Source organism: Pristis pectinata, chromosome 9 (genome assembly GCF_009764475.1).
Source record: "Pristis pectinata isolate sPriPec2 chromosome 9, sPriPec2.1.pri, whole genome shotgun sequence".
NCBI lineage: Eukaryota > Metazoa > Chordata > Chondrichthyes > Rhinopristiformes > Pristidae > Pristis > Pristis pectinata.
The window spans coordinates 33832884-33856198 of NC_067413.1; the positions used below are offsets into that span (position 1 = coordinate 33832884).

The 23315-nt window shown below is 42.2% G+C and overlaps 1 long non-coding RNA gene across 1 annotated transcript in view; it reads right to left on the reverse strand.

The window, feature by feature from the left end:
• Positions 1-1050: 1050 nt before the first annotated feature.
• Positions 1051-23315, reverse strand: part of LOC127574529 (uncharacterized) — a 51102-nt gene continuing 28837 nt past the window's right edge. Inside the window, exons 4-7 of the long non-coding RNA XR_007956915.1 lie at positions 16414-16522; positions 12156-12295; positions 9083-9162; positions 1051-3337 (exon numbers count right to left, since the gene is read on the reverse strand). This is a non-coding gene — a long non-coding RNA (uncharacterized LOC127574529). The remainder of the gene's footprint in view (positions 3338-9082; positions 9163-12155; positions 12296-16413; positions 16523-23315) is intronic.

The window sequence follows — 23315 nt, forward strand, 5'->3', positions numbered from 1 at the left end:
AGCAGCTGGCAGTGGGGAGGAATTGGGCTTGGCTTGCTTGCATTGAACTTGGGCAAGTATTGGTAACAGATGCATCACCTCTACACATGCAGTTCACAGGAGGCAAGGAAGATGTTCAAATCCATCCAGCAATAAGGACCAAACACAATTTTTTTTTAACCTCTAATGTTTAATCAGAAAAGTGGCATTGCAAGTTGAAATAATACAATGAATGCCACTTTTGTATATCCCACATCAGACATACACAGAACCCTTCCACCTTTTTTAAGATAGTTATGTAAACCCAAAGCAGTGCTGGAGAGAGATATTTCACTCAACAAATGTTTTCTGCATATTGTAACCCCATGATGGACTATTAGTAGCTCAGACTCCGTGCAGCCTGACATTGAACCAACTCCAGTTTCCATGTCGCACACATCAGGCCCAGACTCTAACCCTCTTTTATAATAAGAGTACAAAGACCATCACATCATGCTGCTGCTCTGCTCTATAACTCATCGGTGTCATGCTGGGTGCTGGCAGTAGCCTGTAGTGCTATTTGTCTTTAGCGCAGTTGTGACACTATAGCACAGTCCATAATTTGGCAGCTATTTACCGTGACATTTCCTTTCAATGCAGCCATAACACTCACTAGAACCATTATTTGGTACAATTTACCATATAAATTGCTTTGTCGCGCATCAAAGTTAGCAGCTAGCTACACTAGACAGCTCAACGAGAGAAATATGTCTACCAGCTTTAGTCAGTCTCTCTTTGGTAAGCAGTGGATTGAGCTCATAGGAATCAATTAACCAGCAGTAATGTTTAATACATTTCTATCTAAGTGGTATAGCATTGTAGAAATGCCGTTTCAAAAATAAAATTAAATTTCTCCTGGTAAATTATATTGCACATATTAGCATAATGTGTTTATAAACATAAATGTTTTTGTATGCATGTAATTCCATGCAGAAGTTTGTATGCTATGATATTTTTCTACAATTGTGCACTGGATATTTTCCCATAGCTGTGTGTGTGTGTTGGGGGGGGGGGGGGGGGGGGGGGCGATATTTTCCGACATGCTTTTTAAGTGTGAATATTTTTCTGAAGGCTCATTCATGGCGATGTTTCACATCTGGAAGCATGGATATTTTCCAAAAGATATTTTGTGTGGGGTATTTTCCAACAGATTTATTGAATGGTGCAAATATTCTCCTACAGATGCTTTGTGGTGTAGATATTTTCCTGCAGATGCTCTGTGAGACGGTGTATTTCTACAGATATTCTACGGATATTGTCCTGGATGTTTTGTTTGTGTGTGATGAACTTCCTACAGATGATCTTGTGAATGAATATTTTCTTTACAGATATGTGTATGTATTTATGTATAAACTTTCCTACAGATGCGTGTACATTGATATTTTCCTATAGAAGTATGTAGTGAGTTCCCAACAGATGTTTTGTGTGTGAATAATTTCCTACAGGTATTTTGTTTGTGGATATTTTTCTTCAGATTATTTCATGTGTGAATATTTTACAACATTTATATTTGGGTGTGGATATTTTGCAGTTATTTTGCATCTGTGGTTATTTTTCTACAGATGCGTATGAAATCAGTAATAAATGAAGCCAATTTAGTACAATAGGGATTCACACAGGCACTTTTTGTCAAATTTCACTGTGATGTACTTCACTCTTTTATTCACATTATGCCAGCATAAATCCACTTTACCAAAACTGCATGAACACTTGCAATGCAATAACACAGCTGATTTATCTTCCCACTATATCAGCAAAACGGAGGCTCAAATTGAGCTGTTGCTGTATATCATCAAATCTCAGGAAAACGTACTCTGTTGTACTTCCCGTTGGAGGATTCATTAATTTTTTTTCTCCTTTCTTTTCCACAAGCAGACATAATTAAAATAATGCATGGATCAACAGATTTAAAGCAGCCTTGATAGGGTTCCAAACAGAGAGTTTATAATTTGTGTAGGTGTTTAATCCTCCACCAATTGCCATATAGACCCTGCCCCCGTGGTGTGTTGTTCCTGAACTGCTACAGGCCCTTTATGCAAAGTAAACCCACTGCCCCTATTTTTGGAAGGCTTTCTATTCATAAATTAACATTTCATTACAGCTTCATCCTCACTGGCTGAGTTAACCAAGTTACAATTTTTCCCACTGTTTCTTCATGAATAAAGGGAAGCGACAACCTGGTAAATAGATTCCAGGCCACATATCATCCCTCAGGAGCTAGGTGTCTCTGATGAATCTCACACACCAGTTTACTTTTTCCAGTACATGTCCTACAAACCCCTCACATAACCTCAATGGAGTGAGTTGTAATGAGGCAGGAGAAGCCCTCAAGCACTGGTGGAGTTTTGAAGTAACTTCAGGGCAAATTTCCTGCACTTGGGATTCTTAATCCAAGAGCGCTTTGACAGCTCAAGATCAAGCCAATGACAAAATGGCATCGCTTGATATTCTGGCAGCTGATGTCCTTGTCCCCAACTATTGATTCAAGAACTACCTCCGTTCCTTCTGGGTGGTCAAAGAACATCGAACATAGAAAAGTACAAAACAGGAAAAGGCCCTTCGGCCCACAATGTCTCCGCTGAACATGATACCAAATTAAACTAAATCCATTCTGCCTGTACATGATCCATATCCCTCAATTTCCTGTATATTCATGTGTCCCTCTAAAAGCCTCTTAAATTCCTCTATCGTATCTGCTTCTCTATCGTATCCAAGCCCATTCCAGGCACCCACCACGCTTCGTGTAAAAACCTTGCCCAGCATCTCCCCTTTAAACTTTCCTGCTCTCACCCTAAATACATGTCCTCTATTCTACCCTGGGAAAAAGATTCTGTCTACCCTATCTATGCCTCTCACAATTTTATAAATTTCTATCAGCTCTCCTCTCAGTCTCTGATGCTCCAGAGAAAGCAACCCAAGTTTGTCCAACTTCTTTCAAAGTGTCCTCATCTTCTGTGGGTTATCGGGTGCTCGCACCATACTGACTTCACTACATGGACGTTCTTCTCCAACATACAGAACTCAGTTATATGGCAATTGGGCACTACATGTCAAATTGACAATACTGCCAATAAGACGCTCCTGCCCTTGTCTGGTTCCCCAAGATCTTGGAGGCAAATGCAAGCTGTGGCATTAAGTGGCAGACAGCATAAGGAACTAGGATTTGACACAAGGCACCAGCTATTCATAGAGACCAGAGGTGGAGCAAGCAGTGTTGGTTAAGACACTCAAACCCATTAAAGTCAATGTCAGACAGAGGTTGTAGGGACACATTGCTTCTGGTATGTAGCTGACGTCCGGTATGTTGATGCCAAAAAGTCTGTACCAAACAGAAGAAAAAAATCTGTTAGTTATTTGATTTTCACTGAACTCAAAATCTCACTAGTAAAGATTAAACCTGAGACATTTATAACTGCACTTTGAACAACTGTGTGTGCATTGTGTATGTTTTGTATGATAACTGATGTTGGACTACACTGGGACATGACATGTTATACCCCTATTGTACTTTGCTAATTTTATCCCCCTAGCCTTGTGTGGCTGCGCCCACGGCTGCTCAGACCCAAAACTCTTACAAATTTCTTCCTAAACCTCTCTGCTGACTTTCCTTGAAATTTACTTCTTTGACCCAGCCCTTGGTACAACATAGAACATAAAACAGTACAGCACAATACAAGCCCTTCGGCCCACAATGTTGTGCTGACCTTTAAACCTTGCCTAAGACTATCTAACCCCTTCCTCCCACATATCCCTCTATTTTAAATTCCTCCATATGCTTACCTAGTAATCTTTTGAATTTGACCAATGTACCTGCCTCCACCACTGCCCCAGGCAGTGCATTCCATGCCCCACCCACACTCTGGGTAAGAAACCTTCCTCTGATATCTCCCTTGAACTTCCCACCCACTACTTTAAAGCCATGCCCTCTTGTATTGAGCATTGGTGCCCTGGGAAAGAGGTGCTGGCTGTCCACTCTGTCTATTCCTATTAATATTTTGTTCACCTCTATCATGTCTCCTCTCATCCTCCTTCTCTCCAACGAGTAAAGCCCTAGCTACCTTAGTCTCTCCTCATAATGCATACTCTCCAAACCAGGCAGCATCCTGGTAAATCTCCTCTGCACCCTTTCCAACGCTTCCACGTCCTTCCTATAATGAGGCGAACAGAACTGGACACAGTACTCTTAAGTGTGGTCTAACCAGAGTTTTATAGAGCTGCATCATTACCTCGCAGCTGTTAAACTCGATCCCTTGACTTATGAAAGCTAAAATCCCATAAGCTTTCTTAACTACCCTATCCACCTGTGAGGCAACTTTCAGGGATCTGTGGAAATGGACCCCCAGATCCCTCTGCTCCTCCACACTATCCACAACACCACCAACCTTTGTGTCATCTGCAAACTTGCCAACCCACCCTTCTACCCCTTCATCCAAGTCATTAATAAAGATCACGAAAAGCAGAGATCCCAGACCCGATCCTTGTGGGACACCACTAGTCACAGTCCTCCAATCTGAATGCACTCCCTCCACCACAACCCTCTGCTTTCTACAGGCAAGCCAATTCTGAATCCACACAGGCAAGCCTCCTTGGATCCCATGCCCTCTGACCTTCTGAAGAAGCCTACCATATGGAACCTTGTAGTGCACATCTACTGCACTACCCTCATCAATCTGCCTGGTCACATCCTCAAAGAACACTATCAGGCTTTTGAGACATGATCTGCCCTTCACAAAGACATGCTGGCTGTCCCTGATCAGACCACGATGCTCCAAATGCCCATAGATCCTATCTCTAAGAATCCTTTCCAACAGCTTGCCCACCACAGACGTAAGGCTCACTGGTCTATAATTCCCTGGACTATCCCTACTACCTTTTTTGAATAGGGGGACAACATTTGCCACCCTCCAATCCTCTGATACCATTCCTGTGGACAACGAGGACTCAAAGATCCTAGCCAAAGGCTCAGCAATCTCCTCCCTCACCTCACGGAGCAGCCTGGGGAATATTCTGTCAGGCCCCGGGGACTTATCTGTCCTAATATTTTCTAGCAGCTCCAACACATCCTCTCTCTTGATATCAACATGCTCTAGAACATTACCCTTACCAACACTGACCTCATCAAGGCCCCTCTCCTTGGTGAATACTGAAGAGAAGTATTCATTGAGGACCTCACCACTTCCACAACTTCCAGGCACATCTTCCCACTTTTATCCCTATCATCCTTCTGCTCTTCACATAAGTGAAAAATGCCTCGGGGCTTCCCTTAACCCTACTCTCCAAGGCCTTTTCATGTTCCCTTCTTGCTCTCCTCAGCCCCTTCTTAAGTTCCTTCCTTGCTACCCTATATTCCTCAAGAGACCTATCTGATCCTTGCTGCCTAAACCTTATGTATGCTGACTTTTTCCTCCTAACCAGATGTTCCACCTCTCTTGTCACCCATGGTTCCTTCACCCTGCCATTCTTTCTCTGCCTCACCAGGACAAATTTATCCCTAACATCCTGCAAGAGATCCCTGAACAATGACCACATCTCCATAGTACACTTCCCTTCAAAAATGTCACCCCAATTCACACTCGCAAGTTCTAGCCTTATAACCTCATAATTTACCCTTCCCCAATTAAATATTTTCCTGTCCTCTTTGCTCCTATCCTTGTCCATGACAACGCTAAAGGTTAGGGGGTGGTGGTCACTGTCCCCCAAATGCTCACCCACTGAGAGATCTGTCACTTGACCCGGTTCATTACCTAATACTAGATCTAATTCCGGAAGTCCCCGACTTACAAACGCCCGACTTAGAAACGCCCGTACATACGAACCAACCTTCGTGGTCTTAACGACCTTCGGTTTGTAAGCGGGCCCGGCCCCCGATCCTACCACGGTGGCGGTACACCTTCTTTGGCCCAACCCCGGGCCAAGTGCACATGTGCAACTGGGGCCATGCGCGGCCGCAATCCCTGGTCCAAGTGCGCATGCGTGGACACTGTTCTGAGTTACAGACAAAATCAGGTTACGAACAGTCTCAAAAATGGAACTCGTTCGTAACCCGGGGACTTGCTGTATAGCATTCTCTCTAGTTGGTCTGTCAACTGTGACAGAAATCTGTCCTGGAAACACTTAACAAACTCTGCCCTGTCTAAACCTTTGGTACTAAGCAGGGGCCTTGATGACGCTGAGGACAGTGTTGGTAAAGTTAATGTTATAGAGCATGTAGATATCAAGAGTGAGCATATGTTAGAGCGGTTAGAAGATATTAGGACCGATAAGTCCCCGGGCCCTGATGGAATATTCCCCAGGCTGCTCCGTGAGGTGAGGGAGGAGACTGCTGAACAGTTGGCTAGGATCTTTGAGTCCGTGTTGTCCATGGGAATGGTACCAGAGGATTGGAGGGTGGCAAATGTTGTCCCCCTATTCAAAAAAGGTAGTAGGGATAGTCCAGGGAATTACAGACCAGTGAGCCTTACGTCTGTGGTGGGCAAGCTGTTGGAAAGGATTCTTAGAGATAGGATCTATGAGCTTTTAGAGAATCATGGACTGATTAGGGACAGCCAGCATGGCTTTGTGAAGGGCAGATCATGTCTCACAAGCCCGATAGTGTTCTTTGAGGATGTGACCAGGCAGATTGATGAGGGTAGTGCAGTAGATGTGGTCTACATGGATTTTAGTAAGGCATTTGACAAGGTTCCACATGGTAGGCTTCCTCAGAAGGTCAGAGGGCATGGGATCCAGGGAGGCTTGCCTGTGTGGATTCAAAATTGGCTTGCCTGTAGAAAGCAGAGGGTTGTGGTGGAGAGAGTGCATCCAGACTGGAGGACTGTGACTAGTGGTGTCCCACAAGGATCAGTTCTGGGACCTCTGCTTTTCGTGATATTTATTAATGACTTGGAGGAAGGGGTAGAAGGGTGGGTTAGAAAGTTTGCAGATGACACAAAGGTCGGTGGTGTTGTGGATAGTGTGGAGGACTGTCGAAGATTGCAGAGGGACATTGATAGGATGCAGAGCTGGGCTGAGAAGTGGCAGATGGAGTTCAATCTGGAGAAGTGTGAGGAGGTACACTTTGGAAGGACAAACTCCAAGGCAGAGTACAAGGTTAATGGCAGGATTCTGGGTGGTGTGGAGGAGCAGAGGGATCTGGGGGTCCATATCCACAGATCACTGTAAGTTGCCTCTTATGGGATGTTAGCTTTCATAAGTCGAGGGATCGAGTTTAACAGCTGTGAGGTAATGATGCAGCTCTATCAAACTCTGGTTAGACCACACTTAAGAGTACTGTGCCCAGTTCTGGTCGCCTCATCATAGGAAGGATGTGGAAGTGTTGGAAAGGGTGCAGAGGAGATTTACCAGGATGCTGCCTGGTTTAGAGAGTATGCATTATGAGGAGAGACTAAGGGAGCTAGGGCTTTACTCTTTGGAGAGGAGGAGGATAAGAGGAGACATGATAGAGGTGTACAAAATATTAATAGGAATAGACAGAGTGGACAGCCAGCACCTCTTTCCCAGGGCACCAATGCTGAATACAAGAGGGCATGGCTTTAAAGTAATGGGTGGGAAGTTCAAGGGAGATATCAGAGGAAGGTTTTTTACCCAGAGAGTGGTTGGGGCATGGAATGCACTGCCTGGGGCGGTGGTGGAGGCAGGTACATTGGTCAAATTCAAGAGATTACTAGATAAGCATATGGAGGAATTTAAAATAGAGGGATATGTGGGAGGAAGGGGTTAGATAGCCTTAGGCATGGTTTAAAGGTTGGCACAACATTGTGGGCCGAAGGGCCTGTATTGTGCTGTACTGTTGTATGGTTCTATAGGTGCCAATCAATATTTGGGAAGTTGAAGTCTCCCATGATAACAACCTGGTCACCTGACTGTTCTCTCTCATGTGGCTTTGTGTCATATTTTGTTTGATAATAGTCTGCGAAGTCACCTGTCTTTCTTTTACTACAATAAATCACTTTTGAAATACAAAATTCTTTGGTTGTATTAATTGTGGCCATATGGTTATACATGAAAAAATTGAATAATAGTGTAATGTTCCATCAGACATTTTTATATTGTCATATTGCCCAGTACATTAGTAATTGCTTATAGTATATGCTTTAAATCCCCATTAGTGATTTTATATCTCTTATTGTAGTATGATATACAAGATCACATGAGAGTAAAGGCCTAAGTTTACAGGCTAGGGCAGAATAAAGTTAGAAGAGGGGTGCGATTAGATAAACACATTTTATAATCAGAGTGAAGAATGGGGGGGGGGCAGTAATCAAAGATAAAGCAAATCTCTCTCAGGTAGGGACCAACAAAAAAAATAGTGGACTTTTCTATTATGATATATATGATCTATTAGCTACATGAATATATCAAGCAACCCCATCTGTTATGTTACATTAGATTAATCACTTTACCGTGTGCTGCTACAGTGTATGTTAGCTTACACTGTTGTACATTGTGGTAAGTATGATCGTCATGCTATTCACTTATAACCTCTTCTTTGAGACTGCTAGAATCATGGCCTGTGTGTCTTTGAGACACTTTGCAGCACCTTCTTTTGGACTATTAAGAATATAGGCTTCATCACTATGTCACACCTAAAGCTCTTTCCTGGCACTTCTTGTTAAGTTCAGTATACCATCCTTCTTCACTTACAACACTCCTCATTTAAAATCCTTGACCATCAGTACACACCAATCATTTTCCATGAGGTTCTTGCTTCTCTCCTGCTTTAGACTTGGACCCAGCAACTTCTCATTCATGGCAATTTCAATCTACATCCCAACTTTCCCTCCCTCCGCAACTGCCTTTCTGTCCTGTCTCAAGTTACATTTAATGCAAACTCCCCCACTCATCACTCCCAACAAAAGAATCCAGCACCACTTCATTACCTTCATTACAACTCACATCCTTCCACTCCCACACTCCCCAACTCCTAGAAGGCTTACAAATATCAAGCTCAAACGATTTGTTTTAACATAACTCAAAATGTATAAAAAAACTGTAGGCTTTTTTGATTTACGGAAAATTACAGGCACAGTTTGCACTTCACTTCCTGGAAACATTACTTAATACTCACCCAGATATCTGGGCTGGGTGGGCAATCTCAATGTTGGAAGGATTTGGAACTCTCTGTGTGAATGATCCAAGTTAGAAGAGCTGAAATAATTGAGAGATCAGGGTATAAGGACACAAGGATTTGAGAAAAGCCAAGTATTATGGCACACATCATGGTATAAATTATCCCTCATAAATAATACTTTATTGATTGATATTGTAACACATGATCTGGTATTAGATAATAAATCATCACAAGAGTATGTAGCACAATAGATACCTCACTTGACTAGTATCCAGAGGCTTGGAATATTGATCCAGAGACACAAGTTCAAATCCCATCAATGCAGTTGTGAAAATGTAAATGCAAATGATTATAAAATTCTGGAATAAAAAGCCAGTACAAGCAACGTTGGACCATAAAGCTATTAGATTGTGCAGGAAAAATCCATCTGCCCTTTAGGGGAGAAAATCTATCATTCTACCTCTTCTGGCTTGTGACTCAGACCCACAAGAAAGTAGTTGACTCTTAACGGCTGCTCAGGAAACTACTACGGCATATTTAGGAGAGGGCAGTAAATGCTGGGCCTCCTATCGATACCCAATAAATAAGTCAAAAGATCTCCGATAACTTGATTCTGGTCCCCTTTGTACCATTCCTCCCCTCTCTCTCCTATTCTGCTAATTTGGGGTTTGTCTTGCAATCAATGTTTATCCATCACCCAACATCACTTAAAGTGATTATCAATCATTATAATAATGTTGTTTGTGGGAGCTTGCTGGGTACAAATTGGCTGCCACTTTTCCTACATTGTAAGACTGATTCAAAAGTCTTTCACTGGCTGTCAAGCATCTTGGGACATTTTGAAAAGCGCATGGAACGTGCTATGGAAATGCAAATTGCATTTTTCTCTCTCCAAAATGCAAATACCAGCTGCGAGAGTTTTCTGCTGGGTAATTTGGGTCAAAATTGGTGTTTCAGGTGACTGGGCAGAGAAAGAATATTTCGTCTGATTGAATAGGACACAGCAAGGAGCCATACCTTTAAATTCACAGTTAAGTCAGTGAGTTGCGATGCCCTTCACACAAAATAATATAAGAAAAAGGAGCACGTTCTGGCCATTTGACCTCTTGACCCTGTCCTGCCATTGTGCACCTCAGTTCCATTTTCCTTCCTCATCTCCTTAACACTTGATTCCTCTCTGGTCCAAAAATGTACAGATCTCTGCCTTAAGTTGCATAAAGATTCAGCATCCACCGCCCCTTGCAATGGAGAATTCCAAAGCTTCACAACTTTTAAGCTAAAAAATTCCTCCTCATCTCAGGTTTAAGTCACCCATCCCTTAACCCAAGGTGACTGAACACCTGAAACAAAGGAACTCTTCCTGAAAAAGCGAGGCATCAGTTATACAGCTCAAAACTGACACTTTGTTCGTATTAAAGGCTTGTTTAGAACATAGAAAAGTACAGCAAAGGAACAGGCCCTTCAGCCCACAATGTCTGTGCTGACCATGATCCTAAATTAAACCAATCCCTTCTGCCTGTACATGATTCATATCCCTCCATTCCCTGCATAGTCATGTGCCTATCTAAAAGCCTCTTAAATGCCATTATTATATCTACTTCCACTACCACCTCTGGCAGCCCATTCCAGGCACCCACCACTTTCTGTGTAAAAAACTTGTCCGACACATCTCCTTTAAACTTTGCCCTTCTCACCTTAAAGCTATGCCCTCCGATATTTGGCATTTCTACCCTAGGAAAAAGATTCTGGCTGTTTACCCTTTCTATGCCTCTCATAATTTTATAAACTTCTATCAGGTGTCCCCTCAGCCTCTGACACTCCAGAGAAAACAATCCAAGTTTGTCCAACAACTCCTTATAGCTAATACCTTCTAATCCAGGCAGCATTCTGGTAAACCTTTTCTTCATTTTCTCCAAAGTCTCCATTTCCTTTCTGTAAAGTGGCGAACAGAACTTTTTTTAACCTACTATTAAAGATTACAGAATCAAGATAGATAAGTGGAGATATGGACTAGCTGTGATCTAATTGAATAGCAGAAAAGGCTCAAGGGATGTAAGACCTGTACCTGTCCCTATCCTCCAATCTCCTCCCCTCCTTAAAATGAACTGAAACTATTAAGGAGGCAAGATCATAGATGGCAAATACAGGTGCAGGAATCCCATTTCAATGCTTTCTTGTGGAAGGTACTTTATTCCCCTTGCACTATGGCATCCAACTATTTCTTAAATAATTCTACATTATTTATCTCTAAAGTTCCACTCACTGTGTTAGTCACTCTACACACGAAGAAGCTGGAAAAAGTGGAAAAAAAGATTTACGAGGATGTTGCCAGGACTTGATGGACTGAGTTATAGAGAGAGGTTAAGCAGGTTGGGACTTTATTCAATGGCACGTAGGAGAATGAGGGGTGATCTTATAGAGGTGTATAAAATCATGAGGTGCATAGATAGGGTCAACGCCCACAGTCTTTTGCTCAGGATTGGGGAATCAAGAACTAGAAGGCGTAGCTTTACGGTGAGAAGGTAGAGATTTAATCAGAACCCGAGGAGCAACTTTTTCACCCAGAGAGTGGTCAATATGTGGATTGAGCTGCCAGAGGAAGTTGCTGAGGCATGTACATGAACAACACTTAAAAGACACTTGGACAGGTATACGGATAGGAAAAATTTAGAGGGATATGAGCTAAATGTGTGCAAATGGGACTAGATTAGATGGGCACCTTAGCCAGCATGGACCGGTTAGACCAAAGGGCCTGTTTCCATGCTATATGACTTTATGTATTTCATGATAAAATTTGCCTTTTCCAGTATTGTGCCTCATTCTCCATTTTTGATGTTTTTGGGTGCTTGCTCCAACACCTCCCTACGCCTCAATGGCAGGTTTTGTTTGATAATTGGTCTTATAGCATGCCTTGGGCTGATTTATCTTGCTACAGCTGTCTAAGTGCAAACTGTGCAATTTAGTTTAGAGTATTTTCCAGACCAACCTTTCCAAACAATCTTACAAACCTTACACAGTTGCTCCTTCTCAAGAAAGGAATGGTCAGTGCTTCTTGGGTTCTTTCTCTTACCTTCTGCCTCAGAGTTCTCTGAAGAGCGACTTTCAGTAGTTGCTAATCTGCCATCATGTGCTGGTGATTGGAGCTGGATGCGGTATTCAAGGCCCACCCTCAAATAGTCCGCAAGAAAATAAAATGCACAAGCAGGAAGCCTGAAATAAAATAGAAAATGCTGGCAACTGCCGGAATGGAATAGAAAATAGAAAATGCTGGACACAGTCAGCAGGTTGGACAGTGCCTGTGGAGAAAGACAGTTTCATTCTGATGAAGAATCTTCGACCTGAAACATTAACTCTGTTTCCCTCTCCACACATGCTGCCTGACCTGCTGAGTGTTTCCAGAATTTTCTGGTTTTAGTGCAGAATCTGAATGTGACTTTTTCAGCTTTGGACCTTTGAATATATAGTTCAGCATTTTATTTGGTTCATTGGTTGTCATCTTGTAATGGTTGGCAATGCTGATATTTAAGTCCATGAGATGCATTGGATTTTCACATATTTCAACACAATTCACACTGTGTGTGTATACTGGCTGTTTCTCCTTCATTGGGTTATCCCCTATTAAATCTAATTTTCCAGTGTTCCACACAATTGGATATTATGCATAACATTCTTTCACCAGTACACTATGGCTGCAGTATGTACCATCTACAAGAAACACTGATATAAGTCTCCAAGGCTTCTTTACAAGAGTCTCTCAAATCCCCAATCTCTACTGCCTGGTAAACACAATTTTTGGGCACATGAAAGTGCCAACATGTGCCAGCTTCCCTCTCAGATGCACATCACCCTAACTTGGAAACATATTGAAAGTCAGGCAGTATGTGGTGAGAGAAACAGAGTTAATAGAATTGAAAGTGATTCATCAACTTGAAACATTAATTCTCATCACAGTTGCTGCCTGACTTGCTGAATATTTCCATTGTGTTCTTTCTTTAATATACATTGGAAATATATCGTAGAATCATGCAGCCCAAAAACAGGTCCTTGTGGCCCACTTTGTCCATGCTGACTGTGATGCCTATCCATACTAATCCCATTTGTCCACTTTAGGCCCGTTTCCCTCTGCTCCTTTCCTATCCAAGTACTTGTTCAAATGCCTTTTAAACTTTGTAATTGTATGTGCCTCCTGTACCTTCTCTGGTCGCTTGTTCTAAATATTCACCACCCTCTGTGTGAAAAATTTCAAGTTTCTCCGCTCTCACCTTAAACCTGTGCCCTCTAGTTCGAGACTCCCCTGCCCTATCCATCGTATCTATGCCCCTCATAATTTTGTAAACCTCTGTAAGGTCACCCCTCAGCCTCCTACGTTCCAGTGAGAATAAACCCAGCTTATCCAACCTCTCTTTACAATTGTGGCCCACCATTCTAGGCAATATCATGGTGAACTCACTCTATTGCAACCACATCCTTCCTGTAAGCGTGGTGACCAGAACAGTGCACAATCAACACAGGCACCCCTCAAGGATGCATGCTTGGCCCACTATTCTACTCTCTCTACACTCATGACTGTCTGGCCAAGCACAGCTCAAACGTCATCTATAACTTCGCATATGATACCACTGTTGTTGGTAAAATGTCAGAAGGTGATGAGGAGACGTACAGGAGTGAGATAGATTGGCCGGTTGAGTGGTGTTGCAACATCAACCTCGTACTTGACGTCAGCAAGATGAAGGAACTGATTGTGGACTTCAGGAAGGGGAAGTCAGGAGAACACCAACCAGTCCTCATTGAGGGGTCAGTGGTGGAAAGGGTGAGCAGCTTCAAGTTCCTGGGTGTCAAAATCTCAGAGGATCTATCCTGGGCCCAACAGATTGATGCAATCACGAAGAAGGCATGCCAGTGGCTTTACTTCATTAGGAGTTTGAGGAGATTTGGTATGTCACCAAGACTCATGCAAATGTCTATAGAGGTACGATGGAGAGCATTCTGACTGGGTGCATCGCAGTCTGGTTTGGAGGCTCCAATGCACAGGATCGCAAGAGGCTGCAGAGGGTTGTAGACTTAGCCAGCTTCATCATGGGTATAACCTTCCACACCTTTGAGGACATCCTCAAGAGGCGGTGCCTCAAGAAGGTGGCATCCATCACTAAGGACTCTCACCATCTGAGACATGCCCTTTTCTTGTTACTACCATCGGGGAGGAGGTACAGGAACCTGAAGACCCAAACCCAATGATTCAGAAACAGCTTCTTCCCCTCCACCATCAGATTTCTGAATCCTCCATGAACCCATGAACACTACCCTGTTATTCCTTACTTTTGCACTATTTATTTTGTAATTTATAATAATTTTATGTCTTTGCACTGTACTGCTGCCGCAAAACAACAAATTTCACGTCATGATAAGTCAGTGATGACAAACCTGATTCTGATACCAGCTACTCCATCTATGTCTCTCATTATCAGGTCTCCCCTCAGCCTCTGCTGCTCCAGTGAAAATAACCCAAGTTTGTCCAACCTCTCCTTATATACAGTATACACACACATACTATTTAAACAAATTGAAGTGATATGTTTAATTTTTAATATGCCTTCAGACTCTTGTAAATTTCTATAGATGTATGATGGAGAGCATTCTGACTGGTTGCATCACTGCTTGGTATGGAGGCTCCAATGCACAGGATCGTATGAGGCTGCAGAGGGTTGTAGACTCAGCCAGCTCCATCATGGGCACAACCCTCCCCACCATCAAGGACATCTTCAAGAGGCAGTGCCTCAAGAAGGCGGCATCCGTCACTAAGGACCCTCACCATCCAGGACATGTCCTCTTCTCGGTACTACCATTGGGGAGGAGATACAGGAGCCTGAAGACCCGCACTCAATGATTTAGGAAGGGTTTCTTCCCCTCTGCCATCAGATTTTTGAACGGTCCATGAATCCATGAACACTACCTCGTTATTCCTTTTATCTTGCACTATTCATTTGTCTTGTAATTTATGGTAATTTTATATTTTTGCACTGTACTGCTGCCACAAAACAACAAATTTCATGTCAAATAAATCCGTAAATAAACCTGGTTCTGATTCAATGCTCTAAATGCAGTCTAACTAATATCGTCATTCCTTCGTTGCTGCTGGGTCTAAATCCTGGAACTCCTTCCCCAACAACACTGTGGGAGCATCTTTATCATAAGGGCTGCAGCAGTTCAACAAGACAACTCAACACCATCTATTCAGGGGCAATACACGTTGGTCTTGCTGGTGATGTTCACTTCCTATTGTGGCCAATTGTCAGACCCAGTGCATTGGTCATCTACAGTGGTGGTGGAAAAAGAGGTAGAAAAGGAATTTAAAACGACACAAGACAACAGAGAGAAGGAAAAGCATAAGAAGTGTTTTTTTAAAAAGAAGTTATGAAAGGGAGGGAGAATGGAATGAGGCAGAGAAATTGAAACAGAGGAAGAAGCCTGAGGTCCCACACCACCAGGTTCAAGAACAGCTACTTCCCTTCAACCATTGGGTTCTTGAACCAACCAGCACAATCCCTAATCACTGCAGTTTAGCAACACTATGACCACTCTGATCACTTTGCACTAAAATGGATATTGTTTCTTTGTTCTAATTGTGTTCTTTCTTGTAAAAATTGTGGATAATTTATGGTTAATTTATGCTGCTTATATGATGCTATATGCCTGTGATGCCGCTGCAAGTAAGTTTTTCATTGCACCTGTGCAGACATGTACTCGTACATATGATAATTAACTCGACTCTGGACTTTGGAAGATAAGGAACCAGGATGAAGTAAGCAAGAAGTTCTACAAAATAAACCATCTGTTGCTTGGTAAAAATTATTGAGGCTCGTGATGGTTTAACCCTGCACCTTAACCATGCAAACTCAATCACTTTGATTTCTTTTGCAGCAGAAGCTCTGAAACTCAAGAAAGAAAATGAGGAAGCTTATCGTGGAGGGGGGATGGAGGTGATGGGGGGGAACCTGCTTCAACCACTCCCCGAAACCCCTGTCACCAGTTTAGTGGTCTCTGTCTCTTCTCTCAAATAAGCTGTGATCCTGAGGGAGCTATCAGGATATCAGAAAGATGCATAAATCAAAAAGCAGTTGAGGAATATGGCCTTGTCTCGACAGAAACTGACAGAAAACAGAGACAGGATTGCAGAGTTGGAGGAGTGGCTGTCTGGCAGGGAAACCTGATTTAACTACCTTGAAGGCAAATTGATGCACTCTTTAAAAAAAGGCAGCAGTGGTTTGATAACAAAATAGATGATTTGGGGAATTATTCTGGCAGGAGCCATTTCGTTTTAATAAGCTTACCAGAGAGCAAGGATAGTGTGGCCTGTCTTCGGCTTACCCCAAGTGGGCTTCTGGAATTGTTAAAACATCCAAAACTGGGTGCAATACTCATCTCCATTACAGACGTAACCTACATGGCAAGCAAGACAGAGGCAGTATAAAAGAACATTTTTATTTAATATATCAAAAGTGTAAGCTATGGTTAAATGTCCACCAATGGTAGATTGATGTTGAAGTGGCTGTATTAAAGTAAATGGCAATGTAATGCTTTGAAGGTCTTTGTAAACTGGTGATTTGATTTTACAATATATATATCAAAGACTATACAATGTCAGACTACGATGGTTTATGGAGATACAAGAGACTGCAGATGCTGGAATCAGGAGCAACAAACAATCTGCTGGAGGAACTCAGGGGGTTGAGCAGCATCTGTGGGGGGAAAGGAACTGTCGATGTTTTGGATGGAAACCCTGCATCACAGCTCAGCACATCATGGAAACTAGCCTCCCCTCCATGGACTCTGTCTACACTTCTTGCTGCCTCGGTAAAGCAGCCAACATAATCAAAGACCCCACCCACCCCAGACGTCCTCTCTTCTCCCTCGCCCCATCGGGCAGAAGATACAAAAGCCTGAAAGCACATACCACCAAGGCAAAGGACAGCTTCTATCCCACTCCTATAAGACTACTGAATGGTCCCCTTGTATGATAAGATGGACTCTTGACCTCACAATCTATCTTGTCATGGCCTTGCACCTTACTGTCTGCCTGCATTGCACTTTCTCTGTAACTGTGACACTTAATAACAGAATAAAGTGTCCCTTTTACCACCTCAATGCACTAATGTAATGAAATGATCTGTATGGATGGCATGCAAAACAAAGTTTTTCACTGTACCTTGGTACGTGTGACAATAAACCAGTTTACCAAATTACCAATTTATCAGGACTAGGATGGTTTGTGACACTGTTGGCATCTATAGCAGTGTGAGACTAGAGTGTGTGTCCATGGCAATGGGAGTGGAATGCTACCCAAATAGTCCTTGCTATATTTATGCACATAAGTCTCTCTCACACCACACCCTCCCAGCTATATGCATAACCTTCTATTCCTTCCTCCCTCATGTCGTTATTGAGCAACCCCGACCTCAACTTGTTTTGCTGCAACCTCAGTCTCACCAAAAGTTAGAATACAGCGATCTAGGCTGATATGCCTGGTGTAGTCTGAGGGACTGCCACATTGTCCTAGGTACCTTCTGGAAAGGCCTGGATAGCGTGGACGTGGAGAAGATGTTTCCATCAGTAGGAGAGTCTAGGCTCTGAGGGGCAAAGCCTCAGAATAAAGGGATGTCCCTTTAGAATTGAGATGAGGAGGAATTTCTTCAGCCAGAGGGTGGTGAATCTGTGGAATTTGTCGCCACAGGGGGTTGTGGAGGCCACATCACTGGGTGTACTTAAGGCAGAGATTGATAGGTTCTCGATTGGTGATGGGGTTAAGGATTACAGGGAGAAAGTGGGAGAATGGGGTTGAGAAAAAAAAAAATCAGCCATGATTGAATAGCGGAGCAGACTCGATGGGCCGAATGGCTGAATTCTGCTCCTATATCTTACGGTCTTATGATCTTATCTTTCAATTGAGACTTCAAACAAGGCCCCGAATCCTTTCCAGGTTGGTCATAAAAGGTTTCACTACATTATTTTGAAGGTCTTCTTGATGTCCTGCTCAATAGTTATCCACTAGCCAATATCTTTATAAACAGGTTGTCTGTTCATGTTTCTGGGATCTTGCTGTGTCCAAAGCTACCCCACAGGCTGTAATGTTCTTTGGGGCATCATGGATGTGATGTGAGATTCCCTCCAGAAACTAGTTGGAGCCAGGGATCAGAAGGAGGGAATTTGGTCGCTCAGACCTGGTTCAGCATCAAATTCTTGGCTTATCACTTTCACAGCCTCATTTACCCAGCTTTATTTCTTTAACTTCCTTACCCAACAAAATAAGTTATCGATCTCCATTCTGGAATTTTCAACAGACCCCAGTGCCCACAGCTTTCTCAATTAGGGGGTTCCAGATTTGCAATAAACTTTGAACTTCCTGATACCACCCTGAATGTCCTGCCTCCAATTTTCTTAAGCGCATTCTGGATTTTCTCCACCAGAAGAAAGAGTTGTCTCTCCTGACCCTCCTGCCTTCTTCAATTATGTTAACACTGCCACCAAATCAACCTTCATCTTCTGTAGCCCAGGGAAATATAAACCCACCACAAATGTTTGTGCTCAAAACTAACCCTTTTATCCCCAGATCTCAATGGTTGCCAATTGTGGTTGGACAAATTGCTGAAACTTTCATCGAATGACCTTCTGTCCCTGACCATCCCACTCCACCATAGTTTGTGTGAGGTGCCAATCATCTTTGTGGCTTGCCTTCCCGCAGATTCTAATTACTAGATTGCATGATACTAAATGTCAATCACACAACTATTTTTAGTCCCACCTGCAAGATTTCTAAAACTAATAAAGTGTTCCAAATTACATATAGTTTCAGGAACAGTTTCTTCCCCTCCGCCATCAGATTTCTGAATGGTCCATGCACACTACCTCATTATTACTCTTTTGAACTATTTATTTATTTTTGTAACTCATAGTAATTTTTATGTCTTGCTGCCACAAAACAGCAAATTTCACAACATATGTCAGTGATAATAAACCTGATTCCGATTCTTCTAAGTCCGTTATGTTTCCTTTTCTCCAAGTTTTTTTGCTTGTTGTGGGATTCCGGAGACTGATCCTTGAATACTGGTGACTCCAAGATAAACCTAGTGAATTGTCGACCCCAAACAATATTCAGGTGCTATTTTGTTTCTACACTCCTTCCTCGGCTCAGTTCCTAACCTCATCCAATTGTGGGCAGCTACTTTGAGTGTTCTTTTGAGCTATCAAGAATAACCAAAAATCAAAAATGACAATCATTCTCTGAAAGCTGTCATTTATAAATTTTGAGTCTTTCTATTATTCAGACTCTTTGCAACTCTAGAGCTTGTTGAACCTAACACATTAATTAAGCCACTTGTTCCTTTTCATTTATCATACTTCCACCTCCAATCCTTTAAACTGATGTAGCAGAAGTACTGAGATTGAAATAATGGATATATTCTCTGCTGCCACGATAGACCTGTAGCAAAGGTTTCATATCAGTGGCATCACTTTTAAACTTGAGAGGGATTTGAACCAAATGAGACTAGCTCAGTAGGCAACCTGGTCAGCATGGACAAGTTGGGCAGAAGGGCCTGTTTCCATGCTGTATAACTCTATGACTCTAAGGTAATTGTGCAACATTGCAAAATCTGATGAACAGTTCTGGATTTGCAAAACAAACGGAAATTTCATGAATAAAAGTGTAAATAAGTATTTTAAATTAAATTAGCTTTTTAGTTCAGCAACAGGTAACGAAACCCGAACTTAATCTTTCTTACAATAAAGACCAATACATCACATGTTATCATATCTTATGTATTTCATTAGATTATTTTGTGTAATTATTGGGAGCACTACCAACATCAACTGCTTCCCTAAGTCACACACACCATCCAGACTTGGAAATACATCAGTGTTTTTTCATCATCACTGGGTCTAAATCCTGGAACTCCCTCCACTGTGGAAGCACTGTGAAAGTATCTTCACCACATGGAACTGCAGCTGTTTAAGAAAATGGTTCACCACTACCGTCTCAAGAGCAAGTTGGGATGCACAATAAACGCTAGTCTTGCCAGTGACACCCACAGCCCATGAAGGAACTTAAAAATATATTCCTCATATTAATATAAATAACACCTTGAACATTCATGCACTTGTGACTTTTGGTTTGTAAGTGAGAAGATTTGCTTTGAGGCAGCCCAGATCATGGTGGGTGTCAAAGTTCAAATGGGATACAAGTGAAAAATATTCAACTTCTCTGTGACAAAAGTTTAAGTGTTCAAAAAAGAGTTGCACAATCTACATATTAAACTCCTTTGCTGACAGCTCAGCCCAATAAAATCCTCTGACTTTAGGTAGGATGGAGCAACACTCATTGGAGTCGAGGATCTCATTGATATGTAGAAAATTCCTAGAGCGTTAGATAGATGCTGATGGTTGTTTCCCAGGCTGGAGAATGTAGAACAAGGGATCTGAGACTCAGGATAAATGGTCAACTATTTTAAAGCTGAAATAAGGGTTGTGAATCTTTGGAATAGTCCATCTCAGAGGGCTGTGAGGCTCAGCTGGATACTCAATGTTGAACTTGATGGATTCTTGGAAACTCAAGGGACGTGGGGATCAGCCGGGAAAGTGGTTTGAGATAGGAGATTCACCAGGATCTTAATGACTGGCAGAACAAGCCCGAGGGGCTGTATTTCTCATGATTTTATAACAGAGCTTCCACACAAGTGCAGTGGTGTTAATCAGACATTGTGATGTTGTACACCTACTTTGCACAGCAAACCAACAAAATTTATGTTTCTCACATGAAATTTGTGCTACCACAAGCAAAGTTATACTTTATTTTATATAGTTAAGGCAAAAAAAAAACAAAATGACTTCATTGCATTTACCTTAACCTTATCACATCTTTTATACAAAAGTCCACTGCCTAATAACCATGCATTTCCAATTTATATTGATGTAATTGTCAAAACAAAAAATCACAAAACTCTGTTCACTCATCATGTTTTGGCTTTTAGGTTCCACAAGCCTTTGTGCCAATGGCTGGAGTTTTTCCACCAAATCCATGATGAATTTTAAAAGCTGGAAGGGAGAGGGAGCTGGGAGGAGATTGCAAAGGACAACAAAAAACATAGAACATGGAATAGTTCAGCACAAGGACAGGCCCTTCAGCCCACGATGTTGTACTGAACGAATTAAACTAATAATTAAATGCCTAACTAAACTAATCCCTTCTGCCTACACAAAGTCCATATCCCTCCATTCTCTGCATATTCATGTGCCTATCCAAGAGTCTCTGAAATGCCTCTATCATATTTACCTCCACTACCATCCCTGGCAGCACTTTCCAGGCACCCACAACTCTCTATGTAAAAAATTTGCCCCACACATCTCCACATCTCCTTTGAACTTATCCCCTCTCACCTTAAAGGCATACCTTCTAGTATTAGACATTTCCACCTTGGGATAAAGATACCGGCTGTCTACTCTATCTATGCCTCTCATAATCTTATAAACTTCTATCAGGTCTCCCCTTAGTCTCTGCCGCTCCAGAGAAAACAACCCAAGTTTGTCCAACCTCTCCTAATAACACATGACCTCTAATCCAGGCAGCATCCTGGTAAAACTCTTCTGCACCCTCTCCAAAGCGTACAGATAGATTAAGTGAGTGGGCAAAAAGGGTGGCAGATGGAGTTTAATGCCAGGAAATGTGAAAGTATACTCCTTGGTAGAAAAAATGTGAGAATGTAATAAGTGTTGGAAGGCCTTTGGCATCTTTGTACATGAATCATGGAAAGCTAACATGCAACTACAAGAAGTAATTAAGAAGGCAAATGATATGGTAATTTTTATTGCAAGGAATGATTGAATATATAGGAGTGAGAGTCTTGTTGCATTATACAGAGCTTTGATGAAACCAAGCCTGAAGGACTGTGTGCATCCTTCCTTAGGTTTCGGTCTCTATACCCAGTGAAGGACACACTTGATTTCATCACGTGTACTGAGGTACAGTGAGAAGTTTTTGTTTGCGTGCCAACCAGGTAGATTATGCCATATATAAGTACATCGATGTAATACAAAGAAAAACACAATGCAGAATATAGTGTTGCAGTTACAGAGAAAGTGCAGTGCAGGCAGACAAATGATGTGCAAAGGCCATGAAGAGGTAGATTGGGAGATCAAGAGTTCACCTTTTAGTGTATTATGAGAGGTCTGTTCAAGAGTCTGATAACATCGGGATAGAAGCTGTCAATAAATGCTCACTAGATTGATTCTTAGGAATGGCGTATAGGCATATTTGCCTTTATTGCTAGGGGGTTGGAGTTTGAAAATAGAAGAATATTGTTATAATTGTAAAGGGTGTTGGTGAGACCACACCTGGAGAACAGTGTAAAATTTTGGATCCCTTATTAAACAAAGTGTATGCCAGCATTGGAGACAATCCAGAATAGATTCACTAGGCTAACTCCTGGGATGAAAGAGTTGTTCTATCAAGAACACTTCAAAAAAAGTTGGATCTGTATTGTTTGGAGTTTAGAAGAATGCGAGGTTATCTTATTGAAACATGTAAGGTCTTAAGGGGTCATGAGAAGGTAGATGTTGAGATGTTTTGACTAATGAGTCATATGGCACGGAAACAGGCCCTTCGGCCCAACTGGCTTATGCTGACCAAAATTCCCATCTATGCTAGCCCCATTTGCCCATTTGAAAAGCTCCACTTCATTATAAGGATTATCAGTGTTAGAGAGTCTCTAATGAAGGGATATAGTTACAAGATATGCAGAGGATAGTGAATCTCTGGAATTTTCTACCCCAGGGGGTTATAGAGGCTAGATTATTGGAGATATTTAAAGAGGAGGTAGATAAATATTTGAAAGATTTGGGAATTGAGGGCTGTGGGGAACTGGCAAAGAGGAGTTGAGATCTGGGGGCAGATCTGGGGGCAGAGGGGCTGAGTGGCCTGCTCCTGCTCCTGTTTTGTTGTGTTTTTGTGTGTGAGAGGATTGTTGTGGGAGGAGGCAGTTGAGTAGATTGATTCATGCATTCTCTGGAGCTTAGAAGAATGAGAGCTGATTTTATTAAACATTACAAAATTCTGAAGTAAATGATAGATGAGATGCTGACAGTCTGTTTCCTCAGCTGAACGACAGGACAGAGTCTCAGGATAAGGGGTTGGCCATTTCGGATGGAGATGAGGGGAAAGTCCATCAGTCAGAGGGTTGTGAAC